General features: G+C 35.5%; 1 protein-coding gene across 2 annotated transcripts in view; it reads right to left on the reverse strand.

Moving 5' to 3' along the window:
* Positions 1-13076, reverse strand: part of LOC125683255 (short transient receptor potential channel 7-like) — a 94003-nt gene extending 80927 nt beyond the window's left edge. Inside the window, exons 1-2 of one of the 2 annotated variants that reach the window (XM_048924211.2) lie at positions 12868-13076; positions 5192-5499 (exon numbers count right to left, since the gene is read on the reverse strand). The gene's annotated coding sequence lies outside the window, so the exon portion shown is untranslated. Of the gene's footprint in view, positions 1-5191; positions 5610-12867 lie in introns of those variants that run through there. The other variant, XM_048924221.2, reaches the window with a different exon arrangement.
* Between the last annotated feature and the right edge of the window lie 10762 nt (positions 13077-23838).

The raw sequence follows: 23838 nt of genomic DNA on the forward strand, positions 1-23838 counted from the left end.
CCTAGAAGGAGTAAACATCCCCAGTCGTCCGGTCACACAGTCGCCTTGAGCATTATATCTTGATTGGGTAAACGGAATAAACTGTAGTCAAAATCAGTGTGTAAAGAATGACCTTAATTGGTATGAAATATGCCAGACAGCATTTTAATCAATGACAAGTTGTATTGGTTAATAAATTAGATCGTTATAACAATCATAAAATTTGCGAAATGATGACTTTAAACGAGACTGCTGAAACCTCTGTAACATAAGATTATTATTCAGTAGCCTACCTCGATTTAAAAACTGATCATACGTAGGACATGCTCATGCGTATTGAATCTGTTGATAGACTTGGAACAATGCAGGTGATAATGGTATATTGCTACATGAATATGAGAGGTTGACGATGTATAAGCTGAAGTCATACCGCTTGTCATAAATTTGAGTTGTAAGTTTGTCGTTAACATCTCTGATCAATAAGATATTCCGGTATGAAGCAGATGTGGAAGATTCTGTGACGTCTGTTATGTCGAGTTCACAGTGATTTATCATATCGAAGATGAGTATCAATAGATAAAACGTCGTCGATATATATAAATGTCGAGTTTTTTTCTGTACATGTAGAAACTTTTGAATAACTTCTGCCTCGTAAGAATATAAAAACAGGTCAAATAACAAAAAAAAAGCACAATTCATAATCCATGGCAAATCCATCAGACTGTTGGAAGATTTGATCAACAAAGATACAAAGATATTGTTGATGAAGAACTTCAGAATTTGTTTGATATCAACTTCAAAACACGTGTGCGCAGAATCAGATTGGTGTTCAACAAAGTGATAATAAAATTTAGATGATTGATCACCAGATATGTATATTTGTGTATTCCATTTTCGTTGATCACGAAGAAGCAGCTGTGTATGATGTCAACAAGCCTAGTCTTTAATTTATTGTGAGGAATGGTCGTATGATGTGTCCAAAGTCGTACCTTTTGATGTTGATCTTTTAAAAGTTTTGTGATTTCAGAATTACTAAAAGTTTTTTGGATTTGTTTTAGAATTCACATTTGATTTACACCATTTCTGGCATATGTGGCTCAATGCGTTTGAAGTTCCTCCTTCACCTGAGGTAATATTTTGGTGAAGATCAAAGATTGTGGTTTGGTAGAACATTTACTGGATCCAGCAATGTATCTCTGTTTTAAAGGTTCTGTGAAGTTTTGGAATCCAGTATAGGTACGGGAAATCATTCAGTCGTCCAATTGACTGGGATATTAAATGTGTTTAAAACTGAGTGATTTTGAAAGGACACATGTTGTATAAGTTGGGTAACGAAATGTGAAAATAATGCAAAGTTCGTTTGAATACAGTTGTAATAATGAACCTTACAAAGACAATGTTGTTACAAGTTTGTCAGTCGGTTTACTAACCACAGAAGGATATATGGTACGCACTTTTCTTTTAATTTGTCTAATAAATAATGTTTAATATTCCTTTTATACTTTTAAACCATTCTGACAAGGTGTCAAGTTTTTTACCTGCTAATATGTAATCTCGACATAATTTATTTATACAGAGATGGAGTTCGGTCGCCAATTGAAAGATCTGAGCTCTCTGAATTTAGGACCTTTTAAAGTAAATATTTCAGGTCGTCATTTTCAACTATATCAATATCACCATTAATGACATGTCCAGATAGATCATAGTTGAAAGAAGACGAAGAATGTTGATAAATTATCTTTCAGATGGTCTATCCCTAGACACTGTAAAGTTTGCTTGTAATTACTCGTAAAAAGTGGATGCGACATTAGAAGTATATTTGTAGGAAATACAGGGTGTAGACTTAAACTTGAAATATGATGAAACACAAGACTGAACTTTTCAATGAAGAAGAATGTTGCTTATGTTGAGGGCATTTATATTTATTCCTTTGTTAGTAAATGTAAGTTTAAGGAAGTGACGTCACGTGTGCGAGTATATATATTTACGTTTTAATTTGATATCTTCCTTGCAGTTTAAAGTAATTCCACCCTTCTGTGATGACATCAGATTTTGCAAAATCAATGATTCATTTAGATTTAGATCAGGATATGGGGCTCACGGCGGGTGTGACCGGTCAACAGGGGATGCTTACTCCTCCTAGGCACCTGATCCCACCTCTGGTGTGTCCAGGGGTCCGTGTTTGCCCAACTATCTATTTTGTATTGCTTGTAGGAGTTATTAGATTGATCACTGTTCGTTATCTTCACCTTGCATTTATGCATGATAGGAACATAGATTTTGTTGGATTCTTTTCCTATAGTTATTGTAAAAATCTTGTTAACAATAAGATATTTTAAAAGTCTAAGATATAGATGAAAAATCAATAATACGTTTTAAAAATTGATCCAAGGCCAATAATCTGTTTCTATTTATTTCTTTATCAAGTCTATTATGCGATGATTTCCTTTGGGTTTTTTTTTTTTTTACAAACAATTTGTATATTTTTGTGAAGAAACAGTTTCATGAATTTGTTATGAATGCTACTATATCGTCATAATCAGTTTGTATGGGATTTTAATAACGCTGTTTATAAGGAAAATTACAATTTCCTGACCGTGATATATGATTCTGTTTATGTACGTCTCACATTTTAAAAAGTGTGATGACCTATGTATTTTATTTGATAATTTGTCTAATGAATGGTAATAAATACATATTTTAAAATTGTATCAGATAAAACTGCGAGCATGGAGTTACCTTAAATGAAAAAAAACACAACTTTTTTTATTCAAGTAAGAAAATCCGTAGGTAATATTCCAAGAAAGGAAAGGTATATAGAGTTGTGGACGTTATTATGTTTACGTTCACACATCACAGCGTGTATGCTGAAGAAAAGAGCCCACTTTGCAAATTTAATTACTAATTATTATTATCTGATTAATGCAAATTATCACGTTAACAAACTAGACAGTGATTTCTTAAATCAATTAATTTATTCAGTCTCCAAACTCTCGAACCATTTTTGATTAATCAATTTACAATTATATAAAAGCAATCCACTCTTATCCTACTGATCTCGATTTTACATAACGCACCGAGGGCGTTACGACAAAATGTTTCAAAATACTGCAGCCAAATCTAATGAAACAAGCAATGTGGATCACCTCAATAAGTCATATCATAATGGCTTAGTCCTGGTATCGTTGAAAGATATCATAAACAAGGAAGTTTAATTTTCAAACAAAAAAAATCCCAACAATGTAATCGATCCTTGAAATGAGAAACTTGCGTTCTAAAATTAATTACTCGGTACTAAGATAATGTAGTCAGTGCAATATAGCATCGTGTATAGTAAAAAAAAAAAAAAAAAAGGAAATGACATAATAGGTTAACATGAAAATACACTGACAATAATTACAAGATGATGATTTGAATTAGATTTAGAAATGCAATTTTATATAGAAAACAAATCGCAATCCCTAGTGACATATTTAAAAAAACGGAATTTGTGATTGAGTACACCCAGGGGCACTATTGTTTTCAAATAAGGGAAGAATCTAGAGCATCGTCACAATGCGAACGATGACCAATCAAACTGTTGATCAGTTCTCAAGTTATGTTTACCTTTTACAGAGTAACCGTAGTGTAAAGTCCCCAAACGCTTTACCAGAGATGCACTTTAATTGGAAAACATTACGTGTTCCATGACCTGGTCTATTTTTATTTTGTTTAAACATAATTTTACATGCTTTAGGAAAGAAATTTTCTTTTCACTTTGTTTTGGGAAGACAAACTTAAGGTACTCCCTCCTACAGTAGTAGTTGCTATAGCCCCTAATTTCTGGTAGATATTGTCGATGAATATCAATGAACATATGAAACAGGAACATGGAAAATGCAATGGACCAGACAAGAGATTGGAACCCGGGGCCCTGAATTGTCTAGTGAAGTGCTCAGCTGGGACCGAGCCCCTGCATTCAGTGAATATCGATAAACATGTGAAACATGCTCTATCAACTGATCTGACACCGACGATCGAACCTATCTGACCATCACATTCCACCCTCGTTAAAAGCCTTCACACATTGAAAACATCAACCCAAAATCCTTTCCCCTAGCAGGCATTGTGACCTGTCTGTCCCAGGCTCTGGTCTTTGACACCAAATGAAGCAGACGTGGAGTAAATGTAATGCATCCGACTAGAATTCGAACTAAAGCCCCTTGAATTTAAATTGCACATGTATATGTTTATCTATGTACCTGATAGATATAGGTAAACTACCTATAAAAGACTCGTGTGTGCTTTTGAAAGTGTCTATGGGAAATCCTTAGTATTGGATTTATCATTCTACGAAGACATGCATTCAAAAAATGAGCAAAGGAAGCCCACGTATTAATCTCTCTTTTACGATGATAAGGAATGGTATGCAAGCAATTTGGTGATATCATCAAGTACTAGTACATCACGAATTGGGTCAATGTTCGTAAAATGTAATCCTTTAATCAAATGGTTCATGTAAACAAGCAACAATCTCAAATATATGGAGGAAGGTGGTTTTGTTCAGAGTCACATAAATTCATTTTGCGATTGAGAAGCAATTCTATTTACATGTTCATCAAATCAATTTACGTTGAATTACAGTGATGAATTTTACATGTATGTTATCACGATGGGTAATTTCACTGACCAATGACAGACTCAGCATCCTGAGTGAAAACAGATCTCGCTTATTGATAACTACATGTAGTTTAAATACTTTCATTAATCGAAGTAATCGAGAAAGAGCCAAAGTTTGGAATACTTGGAAGCATTAAAATGATAAAAGTCAGTTAAGATATTTTCCCATTGTTTAATCCATACCAATGTACAATTATGTATATTGATCAATAAAATTAAAAGGATTTTCGCAATCTGTATATCACAACAGTAACCTAAATGCATTGTTAGTAATTTCAGAGATAATAATTTCCACTGTTATTTTCCGTTTGCATGAACTTCAATTCATTAACATGCGGTACACTGTCAAACTAAATTAATCCAAATTTGTCGTCTCATCGCTTTTAAAGTTTTTTAATTCCTTTGGAATACGAGACAATATGGCATGAGATATACAAACATATATATGACTATAATTGTATTCACATCTTATGAATAGCTTTCATTAATTTTACAAGTAATATAAATTCCTACACTCTTTGACAGTCGTTATTTTGAAAGTAAGACAACATACCTTAAAAGAGCGTTACATTGTCATCCAGATATCACGTCCACATGACACCATCTCCTGATTCCTCCACCAATAACGTGATTCATTCACGACGCCTAATTTAAGAGACTTCAGATAGGTTCGCCAACCAGTTGCTGCAGCACTTCTAGCGGAAATCTAAGTAAACGATTCGTTATTAAGCCTGCACTAACGATTTGTGTCACTAGTTGAGGAGGATAACACTGTCACTTTGTGTTGGAGATTTCCAGGTGAGATGTTGGTTTCACATAACAGGTGTCTGGATGTGTATGATTTATACGTGACACAAGTACCTGTTGGAAAACCAATCATCATTTTCACATTATGTTGATATTATAAACTCAGTACAGGATACACAAAATGGATCAATGCTGATTGCACTGTCACCTTTCGGCTATTTAGTACAATATCACTCAATCTACAACAGGTACGCCTCGCCTTCAGAAGATTTATATCATTATCATTGATTTACACTTAACAATCAAATCTCATGGGACCGTCATACGCAATTGTTTGCATTTTTGACGTCTTTGATTTCAGTTCTATTGCTTTTTAAGGAAGGTCTGGAATCCAACATAGTTTCATATGATTAGTGTACATTATTAAACAGGATCTGGAAAAACACGGTGTTATCCGGTAACATAGGGTTACATGTAATTTTGTATAAAATTATGATTAATATCGACGCAGTTTTGCGAGATAAGTGAGGTTTGCAATATCAGGACTAATACCAGACGTTTGGATTTAGAGCGTTGCTGTATGTAAATGTACCTTTTCTTTGTTTAAAAAAAAAAGACACATTGGTGGATTAAGGATTAATTTTTTTTCATATTTATTTAAAACGTTGAAATGTGATACATATATATTGGATGCAAACACACATAGAGTCTCTACATATTTTAACACATACGAAATTGAGGTCCGCAGTTATTTTGTGGAAAGATTATTTTAACTCCAAAGTGTTTTCATACATGGGGATCCTGAAATTCCGATAGAGCAGACATTAATAGCATCTACTCCTTATGTATGACATTTATTAACCTAATTTGCGGTATTGAACACAGTTTTGTCTTTATAAAAAGCGCCATGAAAAAAGCATGGTCAAATTCAATAACATAAGATAGACCGAATTTCTTCGTCTGATTGTTTTTTCCCTTAAACTTTTGCAGATTGATAATTATTTTTGTCATATTTCTAGTGCATAGAAAACGCTGGCTTTTTCTTAGAACAACTCCAGTGTCATTCGTTCCAGAATGACCGATGAATGTGGGGTATTGGGTCACTTAAGAAAGAGAAAATGATATGCTCAATTTTTTCTTGAAAACGAAGAGGGATATGCAATTCAAAGAAGCCTCCAGACGGGTTCCAAAATACCATGCGTATTTTCACAGTAATCTCTTGGTGTGATATCATTCTACTTGGCGCGTTCGCCCCGCATGTGGAAGGTCGGGGTTCGAATCCCGGCCGCGACAGACCTAAGTCGTTATAACAGGTAGTGACAGTTCTATCGCCAAAAGCTCGGCATCAGTTACGAATGTCAAGGATCCTTGGAGATGACCTTAAAAACGGATGTCCCGTGTCATAGTAGGTATGGTACGCTGAAGAACCCTTACTGCTCGATGACCGTAAGCGCTGAGCAAAGGCCTTAAGGTAGTACTCTACATCGTCATAATGGTTGACTTCCTTTAAAAACATGGATGAAAAAATCGAGATCAGCAATATTTGTCTTCTCCTTTTCCATTTAAATACCTAGCCGAGTAGCTCAGTAGGTTGAATACCGACTGCTGAACTGTAGGTCGCAGGTTCGAGTCCAGCTGGGGTTTTAAATTTTTTTCAGATTACCTTCTACTGAAACTGTATTTTTTGACAAAATAAAGTAAATTTGAAAATTTTCAACGTCAAAATATTGTTGTACATATCCTCCACTTTCCATCTACATCAAATTTCTCTGGTGTAGCATACATCCTTAATTTGAAGCCGTTTACCGGTATTGGTGACGTCTCTAATTCTCGAGAGAGACGTTAAACAAGATACAATCAATCAGTTATTCTACGTAGGACAACAGTCATTAATATTAAAATTATTATTTTGATATATTTTAAGTGAGGGAATCAAGCGATATTTTCGTTGATTCCATTGACGATATCACACTCTCTAATCCCAGTTCTCTAGACCCCATTTTAGATGTTAAATGTTATAACTATACATGTACAAGCAAGAGTAATGAGCTTCATTTCCTTGATCCACAAGTTCATAGAAAAAGAAAATGCTTGCACACATGGTGCATATCTTCTAATTTGTCTCAATTATGACAGGGATCTCTCAAAGTCACTGTGTTTAACCCTAATATCATACAGAGCGAGCATCAGCTTCAAATTAGACGAAAAACATTACGGCGAGGGTTTAGTACGGGACCTTGGTTTTCAGATCTCATCCATACGACCCCGACTATTTCTTCTATTAGAGAAGAAACATACGCTATCTGTTATAATGACTGGAGTCTGTAGGAAGCTGCTTGTGAACTGCGCATCAGTTCGTTGACGAAGTCTTACATGAAGTGATCAAAGATATATCACATCGTTCGACGCTCACGCACACTTTGAAATACACAATTTAATTTTAAGGTAAAACATCAAATTGGACGCAAAGATATAAAAGCATTCAACGTTATTTCTAAGGAAACAGACAGGAAATGTATCACTATTCCCAAGGGATCTATAATAATTATTTAAGCTAAATTCTAATACTCAACAGCAGTAAAAAAAAAAACCCACCAAAGATGTGTTCTTTAAAGATTATCCCTGAAAGTATCCACACTGAGATGATGAAAATGATGTTACATTAACACAATATGACTATTTTCGATCCGCCCTTACTGCCTCAATTTTGTTACAAACGAGATGACTTAGGTTTCTCCAACGTCAACTTCCAATATTTATGACGCAATAATCTGCACATGATGTCTATGTCTCAACTGATTTGAAAATGCAAGAGCTTGTAGTTTGCCGTTAACATATATGTTCAATAAAATATCTAAGTATGAAGCAGATGTGGAAGAATCGGTGGTGGGTTTTTTAGTTCGAGTTGGGATATATCGAATTGACATATGAATGAAAAGGATTATTGTTATTAGATAAAACGTCGTCGATATATCTAAATGTCGAGTTGAAGGCTACCGTAAGATAATTTTTTTCTTCTCATGTAGACGCTTTTGAATAAATTCTGTCTCAAGAATATAAAAACAGGTCAGCTACATGTAACAAAAGAGCACAATTCTTGTCCAAGTGACGTCTCCATATGAGTGAAAAATTCTCGAGCGGGACATTAAACAACATACAATCAATCAATCAATCAATCCTGTCCATGGGAATTCCAACAGACTGTAGAATTCCATTAGATTGTTGGAAGACCTAATCACCAAAGATGAAGATACTGTCAATGAGGAACGCCAGCATCTTTTAATATCAACTTCAGAGTATTGGTGTGTAGAATCAGAGTGGTGTGTAACAAAGTAATTTTAACAAGATGTGAATGTTTTCTTTTTCCATTTGTATTGACGAAGTAACTTTATATGATATAAAAATGTCTAGTATAATATAGTGCTGTAGTAAATCATTCAGATAGTTTACTGTAGTCAACAATGATCAACAAGAAATGTTTGTAAAAAATATACGTGTAAGCCCCCGTAGTGCAAAATTGAAAAGGGTTATACACATGCATCCTTTGCTTGATAGTAGTGCAAAAAGAATTCAAGATATTGAGTGGACAATAGCCTCATATGGCCAGAGTAGATTGATCCTTGACAGTAGAGAGTTGGGCAAACACGGACCCCTGGACACATAAGAAGTGAGATCAGGTGCCTAGGAGGAGTAAGCATCCCCTGTCGACCGGTCACACCTGCGGTGAGCCCCAGGTCTTGATCAGGCCAATGGAGCCATCCGCAGCCAAAATTAGTGTGCCAAGAACGGTCTAACAAATCGTATGAAACACGTCAGACAGCATTGAACCCAATGATAGGTTGTACTGGCAAACTAGATCGTTATAACGAACATAGAATTTGCGAAGTGCTGACTTTAAACGAGACTGTTGAAACCCCTGCACCATCAACTTATTTGTCAGGAGCCTGCCGCGATTTAAAACTGATCATACGCAGAACAATCTCTTGCGTATCGAATCAGTTGAGAGATATAAACACCATATGCAGGTGATAATGGAATATTGCTACTATGAGAGGCCCCGTCTCACAGCAGGTGTAGCACGAATATAACGAAAAGTGATCCATCTCATAACTCCTATAAGCAATACAAAATTGGGCAAACACAGACCCCTGGACACACCAGAGGTGGGATGAGCCATACATAAATATGGGAATTTGACGATGGTGAAGCTGAAATAATCCCGTTTGTCATAAGGTTGAGGTGTTAGTGTTTGCCGTTGATATAGATGACTCAGTCACTTGGAGCTATTACAGACTTCATTTTATGAAATGGGGTAAGAAATTCATTTTAGAAATGATATCTTATGCTGCACATTCTATGTAATAGCTTGTTGCAATGCTCAAACATTCTGTTTAGTCGTATAGTGCCAGGGCCCAGCTAAAAGTCGACCAAAAATAATAGGCATTTTTCCAAATTCATTTCTGCATATCTTGGGAAGTATACGGAATTTCGGTATGAACTTTGGTAGTAATGTAGATTGAATATGTATGAATAAATCCGAATACAGAGTAGAATTTTACACCATTTGAGTTATTGTTTTAATATCGGCTAACTTGGGTACCCTATATTTAGAGTTCTATACCTTTACTCTTTAATAGTAAATCCGCCCCCAAGCGATGTAATAGATGTGGTAGATACAGAAATGTATCAATAAACTTAATATATGTCAGTGTTCATATCTCAGTGAATTACTTTTTTTCAAAACTATAACATTATTTTCCTATCAAACTTATCCAATATAACCATGACAACCCATTACGAATTTAGAAACAAAATATCTGGGACAATCACATATACATGATGTATAGCGCAGTGTCATTAATGAGTCAACTCGGTACATTTCATTGTACCGATTCATTGTACCGATTGTTTACATAAAACACCTGGACATGATTTTACACCAACAATAGCTGAAATATCGTGCCTTTGATGAAGGAAATTCGTCTCAAACTTTCCTTTTATTTTAAAACCCATTTTGATAAATGACAGTCAAGTTTACTTCCAATCTAACCACTGTTACGATGATGTTCCTTTGTACAATGTATATACTTACATTACCTAGTATAACAAAGTAGTTATTATCTTCAGGATCAGTCAATAACTGAAAAAGAGACCTGTGTGAATTACTTATTTATAAGTAATTACCTGAATAAATTGTCTGGGTGTATGTCCTTACCAGTATGAATAAGATAGATAGATACTAAGATAGATAGATATATAGATAAGGTAGATGAGATAGAGAGATCTTCAATCATCTGTAATAATAAAAAAACCAAAGCACAACTTCAAGGCGTGTTATTAGTAAAACGTTGGCGCTTTAATTTCCAATTTTCAGAAGCTTTACAAAATGTTTTTGTGTTTCGGTTTTAGTCTCTGTCTCTGTCACTCTTTCTCTCTCTCTCACAGATAGATAGATGGATAGAATCTGTGTGTGTCCTTACCTGTGTAAATTGATTATTATTGCGGTATATGTTCTCTTTTAAACTGTGAAAATACCACGACACGGATAAAACCAATGTTGTGTAAGACCGATCATATCATGGAAAATGGGACTTATTATTTTACATCAACAGCATTGCTGATAATGACCTATTCGATCATTTTAATCGAAATAATCTTTTATTACTAGATATTTCCATTAACCAAATGAGGAATAGTTTCATCTTACAACATTTTCAGAATAAGGGACTTCTCCAGTCTGTCATTCATGAGTGAATGAATTCTAGTCCTTGGTATTAATTCCGACTTCCGGCGAATTGGGTGATTACAACATGTCTCTAACTGCCTCTGACCTGAACTATAAAGGACAACAGATAACATCGTGTATGGTTTATGTTTATCCTTTGTTTTGTTTTATAACCGTAACTTGTAATCGGAGATTTGAAAAGGAATTGAACATTTGAGTTACAAGGTTGTGTGCATTAAATTACAAGTCTTTTGTACGAGATAATGCGTCTTACACACATATGATTGGGGTTATTGTTTTCAAAATCAATATCATATGATTCGTCTTATTTACCATATGTTATTTAAAAAGTGTTTCATTTTCAATGGTATTAGATATGCATTTTGTGCGAAATCGGTCCTTTCTATGAATGTTGATAAACCTACCCATTTCTATTTTTAACCTACGAGAAGAAATTCTTCATGATGACCTTCTGTGATCTAAATTTCTGACAACAGATAAATGATTTTCATAACCCCAGTTTTGAGCTTCACATATGTGCGTAATTGCCTTCATTATAGTTACCAGTCTTTCACATGATAATCCAATATTGTTTTATTACATATCAATTTAAGTTTATGTTTCCCATAAGTAACAAGTTCATCTCTGATATTCAAAATATTGCGTAACTTATGTATAAATGCAAACCATGAATTCTTCCGAGTTAAAAAAAAAATGTTTTTTGCTACATTCATATGCATCCTTGAGTAAAAGAAATTAAGTAGACAAATCCTCTAATCTACATGTATACCAGCTTTTAATTAGCTATCTAACATTGTCATAATGTAACGAAAACCTTCCCTACTCAGATATTACTGCACACTTTGTATTCTTTTTATGAACACCAAGGACATATTTTTTTTAGGTGTATTCTTTCACATGGTACATGTACATAGAGTGATTAATCTACTGGAACACATTGTCAATCGCATCAATGCAGAAACCGTTCGTAAAAATTACCACGGCCTCCAGCCGAATGAGCATTCCTATGTCTGTTTTAGGTTCTTTTGAGACTGTCTCACGCATATTGAGACGATACCAGCTATAGGTGAAGTGCTTTCATTAAATTTAGAGGTATGCGAAGAAACGATTGATTGTATCTTGTTTAATGTCCCTCTCTAGAATTTTTCACTCATATGGAGACGTCACTATTGCCAGTGAAGGACTGCAAAATGTAGGCCTATGCTCGGCGCTTACGGCCTTTGAGCAGGGAGGAATATTATCGTGCCACACCTACAGTGACACGGGGCCTCGGATTTTTCGGTCTCATTCGAAGGACCGCCCCATTTAGTCGCCTCTTATGACAAGCAAGGGGTACTGAGGACCTATTCTAATCCGGATCCCACGGCGAATAAGCAATCGCTACATGTATCTCTCATGGCGTGTTATGTTTTACGCGGCCAAGGTACGAGCGGGACTCGAACTCACGACCTCATTGTTACGCCCAAATAGAATACGTTCACTGTATACATGTAGTCTAGTCAGTAATTCATTAGCTGAAATATTGTGCAATGGAGAAGGGATTGTCCTGATCGTCAGAATACATGTAATAATTTTCAGCTTCATCATAATCAATGCAGAAGTACAACGGTCGTTATCAAATTTATTATTTGATATACATGATGTAATCAATAAATATATCTGAAAATGGCTGCATCAGCTATTTTTTTAATAACATAAATGAGCTCTATTTCAATGTAATATCAGGTAGCGCTCACCTGAGTGGAGTCTTTTCTTGCGGTTGGTGTTTGTCAAGTTATGCCCTTCCTCGACGCCAGAGACCTGTCTAGAAATGGATTTTCTATCTTGAAATGGATCTTCTATCATGAAATGATCGTCTTTCTGAGATGAAAAACGAAATTAAGTAATACAGTCATTCCGCACATATTCCCTCACGACCTGTTATCAGAACATCAGTAAGCGATGTAAGCCCTTGAATAATTCTACCAGTCGAAATAACTAGCACATGCAAATACGATCCTATAGTAATTTCTAATCTACTTGTCACTCGGATTGAAATGATTATATTCCATTTTCATGTCAGGTAATTATAGAAATAATTTGCTGTTGAAATCGATTGGATATTCAGAATGGGAATACATATACAAATAATTGTTCGTGTGTAATGCTATTCTACCATTGTTACATGGCATGTCAAACGTTGCAGTATTTGATTTTTAAGTTTTCCATATAATTGCAACAATGTTCTACTTGTATTGTAAAAATTGGCATTGGTATAGTGTGATTTTCATTTGTACTACATAACTTTCATTTGTATTGTACATATGTTTTATTTGTGATGCATAATTTTTATTTGTATTGTATAATGGGAATTCCGCAGCACGAATTATTTCCCCCTGAATACAGGGGTCGCACAACACGTAAGGGTCCTCAAGTGATTGCGTCATTATACACAATAAAGAGGGAATTTACTATTTTTTATTGTAACTAAGTGTCAGTTGAGGATTTTTTAAAATAAAAATTAAGTGTAATTACTGACAAATGATATGACTGTTCAAAATTCTTAGTCCTTTATCATATTTATGTGCCCCGTATGTGATTTTTCGCAGTCCTCGGGATTTCAGTTTAGATCAGAATAATAAGGATGAGCAATTCTTCATTATTACATTTTATCAATATTTTCGACGACCAAAAAAACCATTAGGAATGTGCCAGAAATTACATATGAAACCAACGCATTCAATTATTAACTTGTAATCATTTAACACTGCGGAAAAATATATGTACAGCAGGTGTCAATGAACGAAACATGCTATATATCGAATCTGCTAAGGTTATTTTTCTGTTGAAAATTAATGTTTGTGTATATCAAGTTAACCAAAAGTACACACAAAGTAAAACAAACCATCAAGCACGTAGCAAGAGAGAGAGAGAGAGAGAGAGAGAGAGAGAGAGATGATTTAGAAAGATTTCCAACAATGTACTTTATCTGCTTTCATTACATGCAAAGTTGGTTATTTTAACAAGCAAAGTTTTATCTATAGGTTGCACCCGTTTTTATTTATAGTAGTGTTGAATTATAGTGGAACTATAAAATGTACTAAATTATTAATTAATCAATTGAATTTCAGGACTAACATTCCCCTTCCTCCTCCACGACTTAAGATTTGGAGCTTTGAGGTTTTGTTATATTTATTTGTTTTTGCTTGTCATTTTTTTTTTAGACAATTGTAAAGTAAATTTTCCTTGTCTCCCCCTTTTTTGAAAACAAAACAATACCCGATTATATTTTATATCATCATATGGCTTCGTCGTGTTTTTATTTCCAAGTGTCTGTTATTTAGGTTTTTTTTTTAATTTTTTTTTTTTTTTTTTTTTTTTTTTTTTTTTTTTTTTTTTTTACATATAACTCATGAAAGTTTTAGTATTAATTGTACCATTACTTGGACAGAATACAGCACCAAATACTGAATCGAAGAAACTAAACTTTGTTATTATAAGAGATGTGATACAATGTGTTAAAATCCAGTCCATAAATATTTTTTGTTTTGTGTATATTATTCGATGATTTTTTGGATATTTCATTTTGTCAAGTTTTTAATTTTAGTTGTACAACAGGGGAGACCACTTTATCATATTCAGGGATTTTTATAGAAGCAACTTGTGCTGTCAGTATTGTCTAGATCTCCCCTTAGTTGGTTTTTGTTATCATTATATAGAATGATAATATTTGTTTGTTGTCGTCTAATAAATAACAATATTTCACACAATACCGGTGTTATGTTATTATTGTTGTTCCATCATGATATGGAACTTTGCCAGAGCACCAATATTACATAATAAAGATTTTGGTACCGTAAGCGTTACAATACCCTCTGTGTTACTACTATTTTATCTGAATCATAGGACCCCATCGGTAAGCATGACTCCTGTTTCCGGTGCAAGGACAGTAACTGTAACAATGAAGGCCATTTAATTCGTATTGCATAAATTTAATTTGCATTCTATATTTTTTCATTAAATACTACGAGTATTCTGTGATTTCATTTTCTTAAAATGAATTAATTAAAGTATTGTATCCGAGGGACTGTTTATTTGTTTTATTATAAAGGAATTCATATTCAAGTTTTCCCTGTATTGATTGGAGAAATGTGCGAGATGTTTCGGGTGCATTGGCAAAAAATAGGGAAGAAAGGGGGGGGGGGTTGCACTTTTTCTGCACAAATAGCGGGGTTGCAACACAGTATTTTTTTAAAGTCTGGGAGTAGCGCAAAAGCTCTTCCTCCAGAGCCCCCCTTATGGAGTGACAGCCATTGGAGTTATGTTTGTATCAATATAGGTCCAGTTTACATTAGAAAATTCGGTTTGTCAGTCCAGAGACTCATACCACGGGACTAACGAACTTCATCAATAAAATCCTTCATAATAAAAACAAATTGTTCGATATAAAACAAATATAGATAGGTAGATATAAAGAAACATAAAATCATTCGAACAAGGAGAGGCGGGGGCATGGACCAGACATGAAACTGAACGCTTTGTACACGGAGCGATAGGGCTTCTACACGCTATTTAAAGTACACAGCACGGTAGGATTTCTATACGATAAAGTACACAGAACGATAGGATTTCTACACGATAAAGTACACAAAACGATACGGTTTTTACACGATAAAGTACACAGAACGATAGGATTTCTACACGATAAAGTACACAAAACGATACGGTTTCTACACGATAAACTACACAGAACGGTACGGTTTCTACACGATAATGTACACAGAACGATAGGCTTTCTACACGCTAAAGTACACAAAACGATACGGTTTTTACACGATAAAGTACACAGAGTGATACGGTTTCTACACGATAATGTACATAAAACGATACGGTTTCTACACGATAAAGTACACATAACGGTACGGTTTTTACACAATAAAGTACACAGAACGATATGGTTTTTACACGATAAAGTACACAGAACGAAAGGGTTTTTACACGATCAAGTACACAGCACGATACGGTTTATACACGCTAAAGTACACTGAACGATAAGGTTTATACACGCTTTGTACACGGAGTGATAATCTTAATGATGGCATTTTGAAATATCTTGTGATCACCAAAATACGTGAATGAAAATGAGCAGCTATCAGATTTCTCAGAAGATAAATTCCGGACAAACGTAACAAGAAAATACTTGACAAAGAGAACTAAATTAGACTACAATTGTCGATTTCATTTACATTATGGGAAAGTGTATTCTGTAGACTAGAAATTCTCCCAAGAAATACATCAAAGAAAGGAAAATGAGATATCTATATCGAGCTAGTAATTTTTCATCGCATATGTGAAATTAGTAATAGGAGATACCACATCAACGATTTTAAAAGTACTCTTCAATTATAAAGTAAAATATTGGCTACAGGCATCACTGTTTATATTGTCTATATACATAGCCATTGTCCTATCAATCCACTTAATTGAGATAACGAATTCTTTGCTTTGACATTGAAAGAGTGCACATAGTTAATAATACATGTAGAAAAATACAGTATATATTACTTGTAAGCATAGTATAATAGGACGACAGGCTTTCCAAAAATAGACCCACTCTTATATATCGGTAGAACAACTGTGATTGTCTGTTACATGCACTTTGGACTTTACTATCAATAAGGCCCAAGGGTATCGGAACATCCTACCATCTCTTCCACATAACAGACAGTTCCCCATATTTCACTATATCCTTGATGAAGTGAGCGCATCTTACACTTGATTAATGTAGAAACACTTAATCAAACACTACAAATGATCAGATCATTAATGCTACCGTTCCTTGACTGTCTTTACATTGTATATCGAACTTGCAGGCATACTGGCTTCGTTCACAATCAATTCTAGGGTTTTAAACGCTTTGCTGCGCAAGAATGGTGTAATTGTAAACCACGGAAATATTGATATAAAGTGTTTTAATGACGTATGACGTAATGATCACACTCACAAAAGTTTTACTCACTTTCGACTACCTTGCACTGATTGTATAGAAAGGGTGACTACTACTACGAATTGAAGTAACAAATGTTGATTTACAGTAACAGTGTATCCGATCTAAAGATTACCTACCATGTACAACATATTGTAACAGCCGCCATCGATGGTTTTAAAAGATTACTTATTCATGTCATGAACAAAGTCTGCACCTCTAATCCCTTTTGACTAGGTCTTTCGTATAGCTGAACACAGGAATGAACGACCAGCTATCATTTCGTAGACTCCCGTGAGATATTTTAAATTATACAATGATAAAACAATCGTGGTATATATATATATATAATGTGTGTGTGTGTGTGTGTGCGTGTGTGCGTGTGTGTGTGATGCTTGCAAAATATGAAATATAACTGGAGTTGCATTTACAAAACAAGAACCATGAATAATACAAGATGTAAATGTAGTATTGGTCAATAAAGCAGTTCCAAATTGGGATTAGTAACAGCATGATATGTATATTTAATAATGTTTTGGCTAATATGAGACAATACAACATGCTATTCTACATTACATATGACATATCCTTCGATACGCTATAAATATATAAAACAGAACAAATATATCCTACAAAGAACCCTTTACATATTCTTTTAAGTTCATGATCAGTATTTTGTACAATTTTGTTTTGATATTCTTCGACTGTGGTTATACTGTTTTAAATAGGTTAAGTGCTAAATCGTTTACTTAGAGGGATAAATGATGGCCCTCTTTGAAACAATTTGATGATTTTCAATGTTGTTAAGGTCATTAGAACCAGATGACAATAAATCAGAGTAAGTCGGATGTGTAAATTCATTAGGTGTTAGGTTACGTATTATAGTATATTTGGGATGCTGTTCAAGATAATGACAGGTGATTTCACCTGAACTACACGTGCATAAAGGGGAATCGTGAAGATTTTTGTGTGAAATATGTGAAGAATAAGGACTGGCTCTGCATTCAAGTCTGAATGTGTATGTCATATTTGACCTCCTCTAGTTCCTGCTTGTAGTGTTAAGGAATCGTTATTTTGTGTTGATTTAGGTAGTTTTTGTTTTAATTGCACAGAGTAGGATTGTTTTGTATGTCATTTGGCATAGAGTTCCAGCGCCTTTGGGGGAAAGAATCATAATATAATAGAATTTGAATTTTTTTGTATTGCAGATATCACGGAGTTGGATAATTTGCAGGAACTTTGAAAAGTATTTATTTGTATAAAAGTTATTTTTAACCAACCTTTTGCCTCTCGTCACAATTCTTGCAGCTTCTAAATGAATGTTTTCAATTCTTCTATTTAGATATTCAGGATTTTATCTCAAATTATGTTGGCATATTCTAAAATTGGTCTGATAAAGGAGAACTACATATTTTGCAATCACTTTCAATATACAGTGTATATCTAGTATTGACTTCTTCCCTGTGTAACGGCACTCTATTGCCGTCATCTATTACGAGTTCGAAAAGAACCTCTTTGCTTAACTAAAGTATAATTTTCCTCAATCACTGATTGAATATATATCTATTTATTTGAATGGGTTGAAATCAAGAAGTAAATCAATAATAAATGGAAGACTTTAAGAAAGTAAATGGTATGTTTCCTTAACTAAATAGACTAGTACCAGAAACAGGTCGGCTCTATTCGGGCCACTATCCCCAGCATTAGCTATATCCCCTGACTTACTGTCAGTGCTACGGTCGGTCACAATGGACAACCACTCCGGAAAACAATAAGGCGAGCAAACAACCAAAAACAGCTTCAGCTTTATTCGGGCCACTGAATTGAATGTCTACTTACAGTGTACCTTTCCTAATGCTAAAACCTTTATTTGTCCTTACTTCTTATTAGGCTCCTTCTCGGTTCGATCAGTTCACAAGAAAGATACATAATCACAACACTCCGGGTTTATATACACACAGGCTGTTCTAATTATAAGGGGTGTCAGGTCATTCTATGTTTTCATGACAAATGTAGTCATTAAAACGTTTGATTGAATAGAACAAAAACATTACATTACCCACGCCTATGTGTACATTCGTTCCGAATGATAACATTTTACAAATGTTTCTTCTCATTTTTTTTTTATAATTACAAAACATAGCTCAAACACATAATTAAAATCTTTGATTATAAATTGAACACTATCTGTGTTAAATGATTCCAACTTTTGCCATCCCTTTGATTAAATCAGTACAAAATGAATTTCTCCTCTGTAATTTCGTCGATGTCAATTTCACCGTCTCTAAATTTCTTAATTGTTTTATTGGATATTTCCCTGGCAAAGTCTGACTGTGTCCATACATCAGACTTAAGTTTTTTGCCGATGAAACAAGCTTGTGTCTGAGTCATTGTGGACATTTTTGACCTTCCATCCATTGTCTGGCATCTGGAGGATGGATGGGTTTTCCTGGCAGAGATGGTGTTATTTTCTTTCTGTAAACGCGACCTGTCAGCAAGTCACTTTCTTTCAGCGCTTCACCTTTCTTGTGATCTTCCGCAACATTTTCACTTTCTCCTACCAAAACTTGGCTATGTTTGATTCTCATTCTGTCTACATGAATGACTCGATTTGAATCGTATGGACCACAGTCAACCATGTATGTAACCTCCGACATTTTCTTGATAACATTGTAAGGTCCACGCCAATAACTAGTGAATTTAGGTGACTGACCCTATTTTCTTCTGGGAAAATAAACATATACTTTATCGTCTTTGTTGAACTTTCCTCAGTTCAACTCTTTGTCATGGTAATGCTTTTGTCTTGCCATTTCTTGGTTTGTATTGACACGAACAATTTTATGGGCATTCTCGAGTCTCTCTTGAAGTTCCCAGACCCTTTTATCCTGTGGTATTGATTTTATTGATGAAGGTACTTCATATAAGATGTCCAGAGGAGTACAGACTTCCCTCCCTAACATCAAAGCATTGAGTGAGAAACCAGTGGTTTCATGTATAGTAAAACGGTAAGCCATCATGACATATTGTAAATTGACGTCCCAATCATTATGCTTTTCATTTACAAAATTACTAAGCATTGTTGTTAATGTACGATTAAATCATTTCACCATACCATCAGATTGTGGATGGTATGGTGTTGTATGTGTTTTTGTTATGCCCAACAAAGAACACATTTCCATGAACAACTTGCCCTCGAATTGTCTTCCTTGATCGTAAGACTGCTGGTACCCCAAATCGAGAAATCACCTCTTCAACCAGGAGTTTTGCAACCGTATGGGATTCCATGTTTGGCATGGCAAAACTCTCCGTCCATTTCGTAAAATAATCAGCAACTACTAAGATGTATGCCATTTTTTGTTAGTGGAAGCTCACCCAAAATGTCGGTTGCTATTCTTTCCATGGGGTATCCTGTACGTACTATGTTCATAGGCGCGCACTTTGTAACATTATTACTCTCAATGGCGTACCATCTGCTATTAAAATGTCGGATTTCAATTTCTCAAATTGCTTGTCAGTTGGCAAAATGTCTTCTGTTACTTTCTTGATATCAAAGTAACTGTTGCACCTGAATCCACCAGAAAGTCTAATGGTTTGTCGTTTACATTTATTTCTACAAACATGTCTGATTCACCAGATTTATTGATAATCTCTGATGCTCCACAACTCAATTTTGATACATTTCCTCTGTCTGAAGTTTTACTTTTGTCTCTGATGTAGAGTATACTTCTGTCTTGCTTATTTGTGTAAGTCTGTGGTTAGCTTGTAAGGAAGATAACGTTTGCACTTACGTTTCATATGACCTGGTTTGCCATAGTAATACATGTATCACTTAAATATATTAGTATTTCTTGATGCTTCAGGTTGACTTTTCCTGCTAAAGCTTGATTGCATAGACACATTTTTACTGGGCCCTTCCTTTAGTGACTTTACTTTTTTCTGAAGAAAAATTAGGTTGTCAATTATTTCTTTCAATATTTTGCCGTTTTACTTACATTAGAATCTTTTTCTACTGTTCTGACATACCCTTGATTCTCTTGCATTTTCTTTTTTGCACTTTAAAATGCCTGTAATTTTACGGCATGGTGCATTGTATCATTTGGTCCACAGGAACTGCCTGTCTTATTCTAAGTCTCATGTCAGAATCTCTAATAGCATCTATGAATTGTTCTTAGCAAGTATCTCTTTAAGGTCCCTCTTCAAGGTCCATTGTTGCTGTTGAGCAGGCCAAATCTGTAAGTCTCCTGATGTCCTGGCCTAACTCTTCAGCCTTTTGTTTTCTTTCGCGTAATTGAGCCATGTACAATCCTGTTTGGTTTGTTGGTGCGATTGATTGTTTTGCCGTTTACCGCCACACTCAACAATTTTTCAGTTATTTGGTGGCGCCCAGTTTTTTATTGGTGGAAGAGAGAACCCAGTTACAATGTACCTGGGAAGAGATCACCGACCTTCCGAAAAGTAAACTGGGAAACTTTCTCACTTACCGGCTCGAGCGGGATTCGAACCCGCGCCGACCAGAGGTGAGAGGCCGTGTGATTTTGAGCACGATACTCTAACCACTTGGCCATGTCGAAGCGCTGGCCAAGTGCTGTACATAAATCAGCGTAATCACGTTGGTCAGATGCAGACATGTTACCTAATACTCCTTGTGCATTACCCCTCAAAGATACTGCCAAATACATTCCCTTTTCTCTGGCTGACCAGCAGTTTAATTCTGCACAGACTTCGAAGTGTGATCTAAAATCACTCAAGGATGTACTGCCATCAAATGTCGCAGGTTAAATAAAATGACGCTTCTGGTCTTCAATTTCTGGATCTGTGATATTGCTTAGTCTGTCTTGCTGTATATTATTTCTAACTATGCCAGTAAAGTTGTATGCCACTGTTCTCGAAGTTTGACCTAACATTGATATATTTCTCATGTTTGAGACACATCAATCCAGCATTGTGTTGATCTAGTATTGATTGCTATTCCCTCATTATTGCTTCTCTAACTTACCATACCCCTTTGGTCTGCCATTTAACTTGCCAATCTTCCATGGTCTGCCAAATGACTAGCCCCCCCCCCCCCCCCCCCCCCCGCTTTGGCTTGTCATGTGATCTTTCATCTGGCGCATCAAACTTTGGTCTGTCATCTTGCCAGTCATTGTATGATCGACTCTCTGCCTCGTCATACTATGGTCTGCCAGTTGCCCTGTGATACTAAGGCCAATTGTCCTGCCATTCTAGGATGACCATACGTATGGCCTGCAATAGTAAAATTCCTAGCATGCCGTGTGACAATTGGTGTGGAATGTATATGCCTAGCCATTTCCATTTCTAACATCATGATTTCCCCCTCAAGCAATGTTATCACATTTTCAATATTGCTACCCATTGCTTGCAAAATTGAATAACCAAATATGAAAGGCAAAGACCTACACCGCTGCCACCAACACTATGTAACGGCACTCTATTGCCGTCAATCTATTATGAGTTCGAAAAGAACCTCTTTGCTTAACTAAAGTATAATTTCCCTCAATCACTGATTGGATATTCGTATATCTATTTATTTGAATGTCCATACCTTGGGTTGAAATCAAGAAGTAAATCAATAATAAATGGAAGACTTTAAGAAAGTAAATAATATGTTTCCTTTACTAAATAGACTAGTACCAGAAACAGGTCGGCTCTATTCGGGCCACTATTCCCAGCACTAGCTATTTTCCCTGACTTACTGTCAGTGCTAAAGCAGGTCAAAATGGACAACAACTCCGGAAAACAATAAGGCGAGCAAACTACAAAAACAGCTGCAGCTCTATTCGGGCCACTGAATTGATTGTCTACGTACAGTGTACCTTTCCCAATGCTAAAACCTTTATTTATCCTTACTTCTTATTGGGCTCCCTCTTGGTTCGATCAGTTCACAAGAAAGACACAGAATGATGATGGGGTAGATTTATAGTGTAGACTGCCCAGTAGAGGCCCTGCTGCACTAGGTTTGTTGCGGCGAGGCGACGATGGTGATTGACCCTCGGATCCCCTGGAAACGGGGACGGGTCTTCTTGAAGATCCGGGGATGGTTAGGTCCTCCAGAAGGTGGTGGATGGGTCAATCTCCTCTTCCTAGAGTCGATCGCCCACGGACCCCCACAGTATAGTCGGGGGAAGGGCTTCTTGAAGACAGCTTGCACGGACACAGAGTCACAGCACCCCGGGTTTATACACACACAGGCTGTTCTAATTATAAGGGGTGTCAGGTCATTCCATGTTATCATGACATATATAGTCATTAAAACGTTTGATTGAATAGAACAAAAACATTACACTCTGTAACACACTTTATCTTCAGCGGGTTTTTGATGAAATTCGTCTACGTGGAGATTCCAAGATAAATGGCCACTAATTATCACTTGTAGGTGTTTGTGTCATTCAACGTCTTTGAGAACAGTGTAGCGAAGGGTGAAAGGTGCGGACTTCATTTTTCATTGTTTCTCTCTCGAAATAATCATACTTTTAATTTTCATACTGTTTTTTAACATATGTTGAATTTATCAAGATCGTTATTTACTACTAGATACATGTAGATGCATGTTTAGCAGTTACATTAATCAAATTTTCATCCACAAATAATACTGATATTGCAACATGTATCAGTCACAAGTTATTTTTATGTACATGTATAAGGAATCACAGTGGATCTAAAATGCTGCACATTATTCAAATTTGATTTGATACCATTCATGAAAACGTATTGGGGCTGGCAT

Source organism: Ostrea edulis, chromosome 1 (genome assembly GCF_947568905.1).
Source record: "Ostrea edulis chromosome 1, xbOstEdul1.1, whole genome shotgun sequence".
Taxonomy (NCBI): Eukaryota; Metazoa; Mollusca; class Bivalvia; order Ostreida; family Ostreidae; genus Ostrea; species Ostrea edulis.